At 43.0% G+C, this 14503-nt stretch overlaps 1 protein-coding gene across 4 annotated transcripts in view; it reads left to right on the top strand.

Annotated features, from left to right (window-relative positions):
- Positions 1 to 14503, top strand: part of UVRAG (UV radiation resistance associated) — a 160870-nt gene that overhangs the window by 35780 nt on the left and 110587 nt on the right. The gene's annotated exons all lie outside the window — the stretch shown is intronic.

Here is a 14503-nt window from a genome sequence, read left to right as displayed (position 1 = left end):
CATGGCTGGGTTCTGATACAATAGCTTGCTCTTTAGTGGAGGCAGTCATTCCTTCGGAAGACCCTGGTCAGATCACCTCGCTTTTGGAGAGGGGCAATGCTTGATGATTTTAGTCTCTAAATGGCACCGGCACACAAGATTTCGCTGGTTCTAAGAGTTAACTATACGCTGGAATTGGCCTGAGTATAAGAATGGAGGTTACGATCAGTCCTAACCTTACAGACTCTAAGTCCTCCTTTCTTGGTAGGTGGGAAAATACGCAACACCCTCTTATTTCTCGCTGGCCCCCCCCCCCCCCCCCCCGGTAACATTTAACTGTTAAAAATAGGAGCTACCCCGGAATAAGGGTGCTAGTTAGAAGTTAAAAGGAGCAGTCACAAGGGTAAAATGCCTGCAATCAGCATGGAGACTACTAAATACCGTAATAGAGGCTCGGACTAAATGTATCATAAAAGACAGTAGGACTACAAAAAGAATGCCACCGTGCTAAAGAGCAGATTAATGGAGGTCGTTAGAAGATTTCTTTTTGCCTCTAATTTGAAAGTCTGATCCTAATGCAGAAAATAGAAGGGAGCACAAACTCTGGCAAGTGAAATATAAAAGTATAAGACAAGCCAAGGAAGAAATTGAGAAGTGACTTGCTAAAAGATGCAAAAACTAAATAGCAGGATATCTACCAAACAGGCAGTGGGGCCCCTAAACAATAAAGGTGTTAAAGGAGCACTAAAGGAAGAAGACAAGACAATAGAAGGTGCTAAATTATGGAGTTAGATTGACATAAGGCATCTTACGTCAACCTAATTGTCTGTATCTACGCCACAGGCTTGCTCCCGCCGATGTACATGCCTTACTACATGGACATAACTCCGTGTCCATGAGAGGCGTAGGACTTACGTTGGTGTAGTTAGGGTGATGCAGTGTCCGTGTAGATGCTGCATTATTTACTTCTGCTGTTGGCTGTCATTCTTGTCAATTTCCCAATTAGATCAGCTAAACTGCTGGAGCCATGAAAATGACAAGCAGGACTCCCAGCTCCCCACTCAGAACTCGGCGCTCCTGTTGAGGACGCGCACTGCTGACAGAAGGAGGGTAGTATGGACATGAAAAACGTCTGTAATTACTACAGTGGTTGTAGTTTGACCTAACATAGATTGACTTAAATTTGTAGTGCAAACATGCCTGAATTCTTTGTGTTTGGTTTTCACTGTGGGGGAGGTAAGAACATCAGAGCCGTTCTTTTGAACAACAAATATGAATTGCTGTCCCAAACTGATGAGTCAGTAGAAGTAGTTTTGGAACAAAAAGGTGATAGTTGATACACTGTGTTTGGATTTTCAGAAAGCCTTGGATAAGGTCCCTCACCAAAGGTGCTCAAGAAACCTAAGTAGCCATAGAGTAACAGGGAACATCCTCTCATGGCTCAGTACAGTAGAACCGCCTTTATCTGATCTAATTGGGACTGGGGTCAGATCAGCTAATCAAAAATTTGGATAATCTGGACAATGGGAAAGTGCGAGGCTATAGTGCCATCTAGTGGCCACAGGACAGATCACCTGCTTCTGGACTTGTGTGTGCTGGTTGTTTGGTTAATATGGATAATAGAGGGTCAGATAAACTGGGCTCTACTGTAACTAATTGAAAGATAGGTAACAAAGGGTGGAAACGGTCAGTTTTCATAGAGAAGAACAGGTGTTGTCTCTCAAGAACCTGTCGTGTTCAACATATTCATTAATGATCTCAAACAGGGTGAACTGCAAAGTGGCAAAGTTTGCAGATGATACAAAATTATTCAAGATAGTTAAGTCAAAGCAGACTGCAAGGGGTTACAGCGATCTCCCAAAGCTAGGTGACTGGGCAACAAAATGGCAGATAAAATTCAGCATTGATAAATGCAAAGGAATGCATCGGGGGCGGGGGGGAAGAATAATACCAAATATACATATACAATGATAGATTTTAAATTAGCTGTTACCATCCAAGAAAGATCTTGGAGTCACTTGGATAGACTGGTGAAAACTTCCATTCACTTTGCAACGGACAAAAAACTATGTTAAGAAGGGATGTTAAGAAGGTTAGGAAAGGGATGGAAAATAAGACTGAAAATATAATGCCAATATACAAAACTATGGTGAGCCCCCATATAAAATCCTGTGTCCAGTTCTGATCACCAAATCTCAAAATGGATATATTAGAACTGAAAGGGGTTCAGAGAAGGGCAACAAAGATGATCAAGGGTATAGAACATCTTTCATACAAAGGGAGACTAAAAAGACTAGGGCTGTTCAGCTTAGAAGAGAGATGACTAAGGGGTGGGATATGTTTGACAGGTCTAAAAAAATCACGAATGGGGTGGAAAAAGTAAACAGCTCAGTTCTATTTACCCTTTCCTACAATAAAAAAAACTTAGGGTCACCTGATGAAATTAATAAGCAGCAGATTGACTACAAACAAGAAGTGCTTTCTCACATAGGTACATCTAAATTGTGGCATTTGTTTCCATGGAATGTTGTTGTGATGGGTTCCCCCTGGGGTGCCATCTGGAATTAGGGTACCACTGAGCCCCCTGACCCACCAGTCTGGGCTCCCTCTCTCTCTCCTTTACCAAGCCCTCCAGCCTGCACTTCTCCTAGCCTACATACAGGTGAGGGCACACCCAGCTGCAGTTACACCCTCTGGAGTATAAACCCAACATTATACCATCTTGCACTGCACAGGGAACCATATAGCGTAAGCTTATACAATTTGCCCCCTCCCTCAATGTGGAGAAGAATATGCAACAGCCTTTAGCCCCTGAGTTATGATTTCCACACATTTCACTCTTAACTCACTGGTTTAAATGAAGCAAAACCAAGTTTGTAGTTAATAAACAATACATTTTAAGTGATCATAAGGGATAGCAAACAGATCAAAACAGATTACCCAGCAAATAAACAAAAAACACAAACTAAACTTAATAGGGTGAGAATCTACTATTCATATCCAAAGAAATAATACAAGCAGGCTGTAGATTCTTAAGGGGCAAGCTGCACTTGTTTTACAGCTTGGAATCCCCAGGTGTTTCATTCACAGGCTAAAATCCCTTTAGCCTGGGTCCAGCACTTCCCCCAGTTCAGTCTTTGTTCCTCAATTGTTTCCAGGAGTATTCTGGTGTTGGGAGTGAAGAACCCCACATTGTCACTCCCTGCCCTATATACATTTTGCATCTGGCAGGAACCCTTTGTTCCCAAAGCTTGGTTCCCATGCCAATCAGTGGTAAAACACTGACATCCCAAGATGGAGTCTAGAGACATGTGATCTTATCACATATCCTTGTAGAGTCATAGCAGCCATTAATTGGGGGCTGTCTATGGTGTTCTCAGGAAGGCTTCCCAGGTGGGAGATAAGCTTCTCCTAAGGCCTACTGTTTTTTTGTTCTAACGGTCATTGCCCAGAATAGGCCCTTCCCTACGCACTGTCTAGACTGAAAGCATCTTATCTGGTGGGCGTTACTCAGGTGTAACTACATTTGACATGCAGATGCATAGTCAATATTCCTAATTTCAGATATAAATATTATATATGCATACAAATAGGATAACTTGTATTCAGCAAATCATAACTTTTTTCCAATGACACCTCACATGACGTATCTTGCATAAAATACATTATAATTATGTCATAACTATATAATATCACTGCAAAGAATATGGGGTTGTCGTAGCTTCCTACTCAGATTTGAACCTTAGCGTTCATAAACTGAGAAGCTAGCATGAACCCTCTAAGCTTAATTACCAGCTTAGATCTGATATCGCTGCCACCAGCCGGAATTTCCAGGGCCTGACTCCCTCGGGTCTCCCAAAACGTTCCTGGGGAACCCAAGACTCAGATGCCCTGAGTCTTACAACAAAGGGAAATAACTCCTCCCTTGTCTCCTCTGTACACCCTCCCAGGCTTCCCCTGGAAGATACAGCTTCAAGTCCTTGAAACACCAGCACCAAGAGATTAAGTATCTCTCCCTCCCCCTCCTTCTTCCCCTGAGGCTGTTTGATCCACCCTCCGTAGATCTAACACAAAGAGAATCTTCCTTCCGTCCTTAGCCTACCAGAGAAAACTAAACAGGTCTTAAAAAGAAAGCTTTATAAATAAAAGAGAGAAAAACACATAAACATAGTCTCTGTATCAAGTTGACAATACAGGGTCAATGCTTAAAAGAAAAAATGAATAAACAACCTTATTCAAAAAATACAATTTAAACATTCCAGCAACTACACACATGTAAATACAAAAAAACCAATAACAGCACTATTGTCTTATACCTGTACTTACAACTGAGAAACAGAAGATTAGAAGCTTGAAGATAGAAAGATCCCTCTCATAGCCGAGAGACAGACAAAAGACACAGACCCAAACATTCCCTCCCTGAGCTTTGAAAAATCCGGTTTCCTGATTGGTCCTCTGGTCAAGTGTTTGGTTCCCTTCATTAACCCTTTACAGGTAAAAGAAACATTAACCCTTGGTTATCTGTTTATGACAGGGCTGCAGTGTCACAGTTGTGATGTCCAAAAATATAGCTCGGATCAAAAAACTGGATAAGTACATGGAGGTCCATCGTTGGCAATTAGAGATGGTCAGAGGTGCAACCCTATGCTTGGGGCAACACTAAACTTCTGACGACCAGAAGCCAGGCGTGGAAGACTGGCAGATCACTCCATAATTGTCCTGTTTTGTTAATTTGCCCTGAAGCTCTTGTACAGACCACTGCCAGAGTCAGGATATTGGGCAAAATGGACAATGATCTGACCCAGCATGGCAGTTCTTATACTCTTAATTAATAACCAGAAGTAGTTTATCTGTTGCTACTCTAAATAAACATCTTGATCCACTTCAGGTTCAAAAAGTAAAGTATACCTCCTGGTCTCAAATCGAGTTTTTCTTGCTATAGAGTAGATTAGTAAAAATAAATTAATTCTGGCAAATTAATGCTGGTGTGGGGAGGGAGGGGAGGGATTACAGATACAGTGGTGATGCCGCAGCATATCCAAACTAAGTATACGTTTTCCTGTGGTAGTGGCTGTTCCTTAGTTTCCATTGTCAGGAAGGCTGACTTAATGTGATTGGGACTTAACCTGTTACTGATCTCTAGCAAGCCAGAGTCGCACATACCATCTTGCTACTTTTTTTTAAATATATAAAATGGAATAGCTCTTTGAAAGCATAACATGGAGACAAGCTTAAATGGCTTTGTAATTGCTGTTTTGGAGCCTCCAAGCCCTTGCATTTTTAAGACAGAAGAATAGTCTTGCAAAATTCCCATCTGGGTTCCTTACACTTTCCTGTAAAGGAGTGACATTAAAGGACATGCACTGCACTGGCTAATCTTAGTAGAGAGACACTAGTTTATCTGGGATCGACTGGTCCCAAGCGGTGCCAAGGATCATGCATCCATTTCTTAATAATGTCTAATGGCTCTGTTTTCATTAGCATCCAGTAGACTAATAACTGACCTTATCGAGTTGGTTTGACAGTTGACATTTTTCATAGGAGTTTTACTAATCTGTACCTTTTGACTTTTCAGGGAGGTATTTGGTTCATTTCCCTTTTTGGAGACAAAGCCTTGTTCTTAAGGTTTTTTCCGTTAAACTCCAGTTTCTTCTTTTTTATGACATTGGGCACTAGGTTGATGAAAGAAAAAAAGGTTTTGGGGAAGACTTAAAGCTCCTCTTTGCTCCCTTTCAATTCTGTGCCCTGAGGGATGTTCTTTTAGCTGTTGATCCAAGCAGCCCAGTCACTACTGGGAGTGTGAATGCAAAACTGTGTGCCTCCAACACTGCTGTTCTTCCAGAGATCACCATGTGGCTTTCAGACCCCTCTCATGCCTTCTCTAACTCTGCTGCTAGTTCCAGCTTCTCTCCTTCTCACTCATCGTCAAGACATTGAACCCCTAGAATTCTGTGGTCCCCCTTTTTCCTGTGGTGTTTGAAGTATAGATTTTATTTCCCTGCCTCTGCAGCAACCCTCTCAGGCACTCTGCAAAGGAGCCTTATGATGTGCTCTGAGTGGGTTTTTGCTCCCCCCTTGCTAAAACCACTGAGGCCTTGTCTGTACTACCACTTTGTAGCGCTGCAACTTTCTTACTCAGGTTTGTGGACACCCCCCACCCCAATAAGTGCTGCATGTTTCAGTGCTGTAAAGTGACAGTGTAGAGCTACTCCCCTCGTGGGGGTGGGTTTTTTCTTTTGTTTTCTTGCAACACCACCTAAGATCCCTGTTGCTTCTGTGCCTCCTGCAGTAGCTTGTCTCTGCTTCATCTTCCATACTAATAAGAGCAGAAAGCCTCCCCATCTCTCTTGGGCTTACCCGGTGTTGCAGCAGGAGACAAAGATCTAAGTCTTATGGCAGGAAGCTGATTGGGGTAGGTTCTTAAAAGGGTTTCCCTCTTGATGCTGTTAAAATGTTTGGTTACAGAATCTGCAAAACCTTGAACAGTTTTTACTGTGGGTCTACCTGACCTTCTCGTTCTATGTTCATGTAAATATTTAACACTCTAGTTTTTAGTTGTTCATTTGTAGCCAGTTTGTCTTGTCCAAGTTCAAAAATTACAGATGGAGGCCATATCAGCTGTCCAGGGACCAGTTAGTGGGAAGATGAAAGGAGCGGGAATCTTGGGTTCCACTTCCTTGCTTTTCTAGATCCTTTCCGTTTAAACTGTTTACTGTTGCTGGTTGTCAACAAGACAGTCCTGTGTCCTGCAGGAACACCTTTTGAGAAGCCTCCATGCATCTGCCAGTGGCAAAAGCAGCATTCTTAATGGCGTTTTATTGACTTGCTGGTGTCTCTGAAGGGAAGGAGACAGACAGGTTTTGTTTTGCACTCGGTAACTTGAAACCCTTTTACTGTGTCCCAAAGGTCACCCTGTCTTCTAGGACATTTTCTGTGCAGTGGTAGGCTTTCAGGCCCATGACGCAAGCAGGCAGACGAGGCCACGTTCCCTACTGAAGGGTCACGTCACTGCCTCCCTTCAAGGAGAGGGACTGAAGCCACAACTCCACAGACATGTAAGGTGATCGCTTGTTCCTGTCCCTGCTTGTTCATCAGCCAATATCAGGTGGACCATGAGTGCTCTAGGAAGGTGAATCTATCAAAATGTGTTTCAGACTGCCTCTCCAGAAAGTCAGTTGTCACTGATCTAACAGCATGACTTGCCATGTCCAGTGCCAGTATTGAATATTGCAGAAGGATGGAAGAGGGGAGACCCTCAACAAGGGGAAAACTACCCTCTGACAGCTGAGGGTTGGAATGCCTCCTTATCTCCTAGTGTGCATCCCTCCTTTTCTCTCCATAGTTTGCACAGTAGTACCAGGTGCAAAATATATTGGAAGGACAGAACAGGTTATGCTGGTGGGGGAGTGGCCCTGTATGTGAAAGAAAGCATAGACTCAAATGAAGAAAAAATCTTAAATGAACCAAACTGTACCGTAGAATCTCTATGGATAGTAAGTCTATGCTCTAATAAGAATATAGCAGTAGGGATATATTACTGACCACCTGACCAGGTTGGTGATAGTGACTGTGAAATGCTCAGGGAGATTAGAGAGGCTATTAAAATAAACTCAATAATAATAATAATAACGGGGGATTTCAACTATTCCCATATTGACTGGGTATATATCACCGCAGCATGGGATGCAGAGAGAAATTTTCTTTACACTTTATATGACTGCTTCTTGGAGCAGCTAGTTCTGGAACCCGCAAGGGGAGAGGCAATTCTTGATTTAGTCCTAAGTGGAGCACAGGATGTGGTCCAAGAGGTGAATATAGCTGGACCGCTTGGTAATAGTGACCATAGTATAATTAAGCATAGCTGTGGCGGGGAAAACACCACACAGCCCAACACTAGCGTTTAATTTCAGAAAGGGGGACTACACGAAAATGAGGAAGTTAAACAGAAATTAAAAGGTACAGCGCAAAATGTGAAATCTGTTTTTGCATACAGCTGTTTGCCAGAAGCTGGGCATGTGCAACTGAGGATGGATCACTTGATTTCCTGTTCTGTTCATTCTCTCTGGGGCACCTGGCATTTGCCACTGTCTGAAGACAGGATACTGGACTAGATGGACCTTTGGTCTGAGCAATATGACGTTCTTATGTTCTTTATGTAAACAGCTTGAGAGTGGTGGGAAGGTGGTTAGCCTTCATGTACTCACTCATTCTTCTTTGGCTCTTTGCTTTCTGGCAGATGACACCAATATGAGGCTACCATCCTGTAGCAGGATGGGAGAGAAAGGGACTGACATACATATAAATCTCTCTTTCTGAAATTACTACTCACCCTCTTCCACTCTTTGGTTGAGTTCAGAAGGGGGTTCGAGCAGACCAATGAACACAGACACCAGGGTGCTGAAGGGATAAGCTCAGATGTGCAGATGGAAGCAGGACCAAAGAATTCTGAGGAGGGACTGCTGGGGGAGGAAGTGGATGGTGGAAGCATTGACTAGGAGAACCAGGCAGAGAAAAGACGGGCCAGTGAAGGGAAATAGAACTCAGGAACAGGTTTGCAGAGTTTGGATAATGAAGAAGGCACAGCAGATGGTCGCTGAAGGAGAAGGGCAAGGAAAAAGAGAAGAGCAGCTAGTCTCTGCAGAAGGAGGGAGAGTCAATGGAGGCAACACCAAATATGAGCCCCAGGAGGATTGCAAGGGCGAATAGGATCGAGAGGACTTGCAGCCCAGTGGCTGCAGGGGTTAGACTGAGAATCACAATGTCACCAGGAAAAGGAAGTCTACGTGATTGGGGACTCCTTACTGAGAAGGATAGACAGACCTGTAACTAGACCTGATCGAGAGAACAGAAAGTGTGCTGTCTGCCGGGTGCTAAGATACAGGATGTGGACCTGAGGCTGAAAAGGATTCTAGCGGAGCGGGAAAGAATCCATTGATTGTCTTTCATGTGGGAACGAATGATACGGCTAGATACTCGCTGGACTGTATCAAGGGAGACTATGCCAGGTTGGGGAAGACGCTTAAGGAAATCGAGGCTCAGGTGATCTCTTCAGTGGGATTCTGCCGGTTCCGAGAGAAGGGCGACAATGATGTGACAAGATTATGGAGATCAACGCATGGCTCGGGTATGTGGTGCTATAAGGAGGGCTTGGGATGTACGGTCATTGGGAAGCTTTACAGACAGAAGACTGTTCTCTCGGGATGGACTACACCGAGTAAGGAGGGAAATAGATTTCTAGGATGGAGGCTCGCCGAAATGATCAAAAGGAGCTTTAAACTAGGAATTTGGGGGGGGGTGAATTGGGAGACGTCCAGGAGACTCCACGCCAGAACTTAACCTTGGAGGGAAGAAAACAAAGTAAGAAGGGATACAGTCGTGGACCAAGAATTGACATCAGGCATGAAGGGCGGTGTAGATACCAGACTAACAGGTGATGCTGGTGGTAGAATGTCTGTACGTAACAGGGTAAAGGATGTCAGTGATGCAAAAATTAAAATGTCTGTACACTAATGCGAGGAGCCTAGGTAACAAGATGGAGGAACTGGAGCTACTGGTGCAGGAAGTAAAACCGGATATATATAGGGATAACAGAAACCTGTGGGAAATAGGAGTCATGACTGGAGTACAGGTATTGAAGGCTGTGTGCTGTTTAGGAAAGACAGAAAGAAAGGCAAAGGTGGTGGAGTAGCATTGTACATCAATGATGAGGTCAACTGTAAAGAAATAAGAAGTGATGGAATGGATAAGACAGAGCAAAATCAAACTGGGAAAGAAACTACTAGAGCCTCCCCTGAGATTGTAGCACACCCCACGCACTGACCGCCGGGATCTGATTTGTATTGGATTGAGAGACCTCTTTAATGTTTTTTAATGAAGTAAATACTAAGGGGAAATGTGTGATCATGGGAGACTTCAACTTCCCAGATATAGATGGAGGACAAGTGCTTGTAAGAATAATAGGGCTCAGATTTTTTTCTGGATGTGATAGCGGATGGACTTCTTCACCAAGTAGTTGAAGAACCAACAAGAGGGGATGCCATTTTAGATTTGGCTTTGGTGGAGCGGTGAGGACCTCGTAGAAGAAATGGTTGTAGGGGACAACCTTGGTTCGAGGATCATGAGCTAATTCAGTTCAAACTAGATGGAAGGATAAACAAAATAGATCTGGGATTAGGGTTTTGACTTCTCAAGGGCTAACTTTAAAGAGTTAAGGAAATTAGTTAGGGAAGTGGATTGGACTGAAGAATTGTGGATCTAAATGCGGAAGAGCCTAGAATTACTTTAAAGTCGCAGCTGCAGAAACTATCAGAAGCCTGCATCCCAAGAAAGGGGAAAAACCATAGGCAGGAGTTGTAGACCAAGCTGGATGAGCAAGCATCTCAGAGAGGTGATTAAGAAAAAGCAGAAAGCCTACAAGGAGTGGAAGAAAGGTGGGATTAGCAAGGGAAGCTACCTTAGTGAGGTCAGAACATGTAGGGATAAAGATGAGGAGGCTAAAAGCCGTGTAGAGTTGGACCTTGCAAAGGGAATTAAAACCAATAGTAAAACTTCTATAGCCATATAAATAGAGAAAACAAGAAGGAAGAAGTGGGACGCTATACACTGAGGATGGAATGAAGTTAAGGATAACTAAGGCATGGCCCAATATCTAAATAAGTACTTTGCCTCAGTCTTTAATAAGGCTAATGAGGAGCTTAGGGATGATGGAAGGATGATAAACGGGATGAGGATATGGAGGTGGATATTACTACATCAGAGGTGGAAGCCAAACTTGAACAGCTTGATGGGACAAAACTGGAGGGCCTGGAACAATCTCCATCCAAGAATATTATAAGAACTGGCGCATGAAATTGCAAGCCCGTTAGCAAGAATTTTTAATAAATCTGTAAATTCAGGGGTTGTACCGTACGACTGGAGAATTGCTAACGTAGTTCCTATCTTCAAGAAAGGGAAAAAAGTGATCCGAGTAACTACAGGCCTGTTAGTTGACATCTGTAGTATGTAAGGTCTTGGAAAAATTTTAAGGAGAAAGTAGTTAAGGACATTGAGGTCAATGGTAATTGGGACAAATTACAACACGGTTTTACTAAAGGTAGATCGTGCCAAACCAACCTGATCTCCTCCTTCGAGAAGTGACAGATTATTTAGACAAAGGGAAATGCGGTAGATCTAATTTACTCGACTTTCAGTAAGGCATTGACACGGTTCCACATGGGGATTGTTAGTTAAATTGGAAAAGATGGAATGATATGAAAATGTAAGTGGATAAGGAAGTGGTTAAAGGGGAGACTCCAACGGGTCGTACTGAAGGGTGAACTTCAGGCTGGAAGGGAGGTTACTAGTGGAGTTCCTCAAGGATCGTTTTGGGACCGATCTTATTAATCTTTTTATTAGTGACCTTGGCACAAAGAGCGGGAATGTGCTATAAAGTTTGCGGATGACACAAGCTGGGGGTATTGCTAACACAGAAAAGGACGGGATACCATACAGGAAGAACTGGTGACCTTGTAAACTGGAGTAAAAGTATAGGATGAAATTTAATATGAAAAGTGCAAGGTCATGCACTTAGGGATTAATAAGAATTTTAGATATACGTTGGGGACGCATCATGTGAAACAACAGAGGAGAAGAAGGACCTTGGAAGTATTGGTTGATCGCAGGATGACTATGAGCCGCCAATGCGATATGGCCGTTAAAAAGCAAATGCGTTTTAGGGTGCATCAGGCGAGGTATTTCCAGCAAAGATAAGGACGGTGTTAGTACTTTTACATAAGGCACTGGTGAGACCTCACCTGGAATACTGTGTGCAGTTCTGGTGTCCCATGTTTAAGAAGGATGAATTCAAACTGGAATAGGTTTCAGAGACGGGCTACTAGGATGATCCGAGGAATGGAAAATCTACCTTATGAAAGGAGACTTCAAAGATTGGCTTGTTTAGCCTGGCCAAAGAAGGCTGCAGGGGATTAATATTGGGGAGGGAGAGAATTATTTAGCTTAGTACTAATGTAGACACAAGGACAAATGGGTATAAACTGGACATTAGGAAGTTTAGACTTGAAATTAGACGAGTTTTAACCATTAGAGGAGTGAAGTTCTGAACAGCCTTCCGAGGGAGTAGTGGGGCAAAAGACATCTGGCTTTGAGACTAAGCTTGATAAGTTATATGGAAGGGTGATATGATAGGATAGTTTAATTGGGCAATTGATCTTGGATTATCAGCAGATAAATCTGCTCAATGGTCTGTGATGGGATGTTGGATGGGATGGGATCTGAGTTACTGCAGAGAATTCTTTCCTTAGTGCTGGCTGGTGAGGTTGCCCGATGCTCAGGGTTAGCTGATCACCATATTTGGGGTCGGGAAGAATTTTCCTCCAGGGCAGATTGGCAGAGGCCCTGGAGGTTTTTCGCCTTCCTCTGCAGCATGGGGCATGGGTCGCTTGCTGTGGAATCTCTTGCAGTTGAGGTCTTCAAACCACAATTTGAAGACTTCAGTAACTCGGACATAGGTTAGGGGTTGTATAGAAGAGGATGGGTAGGGTTCTGTGGCCTGCTTTGTGCAAGAGGTCAGACTAGATGATCATATTGGTCCCTTCTGACCTATGAGTCTTGGGGGAGAGACAGGACTGTTTGCCCTAATCTACTGCACTCTTCCAATTAACAACTTTGATTCCATGCCCTACTTTTAAATCCTGCATGTTTGAAACCAAACAAGGCCCATTTCTCAGCTGGATCTTCAGCATCTCATGCTGCAGTGCTTGAAAATTTCCTGCCTTGTGTTAACCTTTCAGTGAGATTCAGGTGGTGAAGTCTTGCTTTAGTATCTTTCCAGAAGATGGATCCTACACATCAAACTCCTAACATATCAGAAAGAAATGGTTTCTCCCTTTTTAGAAGTGGTCAGATAATGCATGGTATTGGTTTTCTAGTTTTAGAATGGCATATTTGCTATATTGTCACTATCAAGAGCACGCAGTTCCATAGTGTGTGCAAGAAAAACATAGCTTAAATGGAAAGGGGGGAAACTTCCTACTGAATTGCCCACGGGACATCTAACTGTACAGCACAAGACCTCCAAGCGCTTTAGTATTAGCTAAACCCCGCAACAGCCCGCTCAGGCAAGTAAAGGATGTTTAGGTAGGATTACTTCACCCACATTAAAGTGCAATTATTTCTGTGGTGGAAAGCAGTAGCTGTTCATTTTAAATTTATGGTGTGTGATTAAAGTGAAGAAAATCACTATATCCTGCTGAAACGCTTTCAGGGACCTGGTGAAATTCTAACACTGGTAAATACATAAAGGTAAATGCCTGTATTTTTTTCATAGAATTGTAGGACTGGAAAGGACCTTGAGAGGTCTTCTAGTCCAGTCCCTTGCATTCATGGGGGGACCAAGCATTATCTAGACCATCCCTGACCAGTATTCTGTCTAACCTGCTCTTCAATGACAGATTCCACAACTTCCATAGGTAAATATTCCAGTGCTTAACTACCTGAACAGTTAGGAAGCGTTTTCTAATGTTCAAGTGAAAACCTCCTTTGCTGCAATTTAATCCCATTGGTTCTTGTTTTATCCTCAGAGGTTAAGAACAGTTTTTCTCCTCCTTGTAACAACCTTTTATGTACTTGAAAACTGTTTTCATGTCACGTCGGTTTTCTCTTCTCCAGCCTAAAGAGCAATCACATCTTTAATGTTCACACGTCTAGACCTCTTGTCCTACGTCTTGTCTTACCTTTTTGTCTCTGGCAGCACAGTGCTGGGACACTGTAGTGTTGATTGGGAAGGAAGAGTTCTTACACTTCCTAGGTGTGTCTGTCAAAGTATGGCACCTGCCTGACACAGACTAATTTGAAATCTGACAAAATTGCGGCACAAGATAATGCGACGGTTCCTTCCTGCCATCCCTTGTGCAGACCGTGGCCATAATCTTTTGTGTTCCTACAAATTTTGACCGGCAGCTCCTCCATAGATACCTTGGTCATCCCAAGGAATACATGAATCTCTGAAGGGTGTTTATGGAATGGATAAACAATAACAGTCTAATTATCACTTTACTGAGAACCTGTTAGTGTTGCATGTCCAAGAGCAGATTCTTGAATGCATTGTGCCTTGCAGAAGGTCTGTGTTCAAAACTGGTTGAAGCTGGGGCGTTTCAGCGGAGCTGCGTTTTTGCATCCTTGAGTCTGAGTAGACAATATTAGGCAACTCATGCTAAATGGGGTTAAAGATGTGCTAAGGAAAGATTAAATGGAATACTAAACACTGCTAATAACTTAATACATAACTGCATTATGCTGCATGCTTAGCTGTTTGATTTACATAGGGTGACCAGACAGCAAATGTGAAAAATTGGGATGGGGATGGGGATGGGGGTAATAGGAGCCTATATAAGAGAGACCCAAAAATCAGGACATCTTGTCACCCTAGATTTACAGCAGGGTCATAATTTGTCTTATGCTGCCATCACCACCTTCCTGAGAACTAAATTGCTTCTTTTTGGTGCTTTTGAGTTTTTTTTATTGTAAT

The sequence above is a fragment of the Chelonoidis abingdonii genome, chromosome 1 (genome assembly GCF_003597395.2).
Source record: "Chelonoidis abingdonii isolate Lonesome George chromosome 1, CheloAbing_2.0, whole genome shotgun sequence".
NCBI lineage: Eukaryota > Metazoa > Chordata > Testudines > Testudinidae > Chelonoidis > Chelonoidis abingdonii.
The sequence above is the reverse complement of the archived record's forward strand: the minus strand, read 5'-3'. Positions and strand labels throughout refer to the sequence as shown.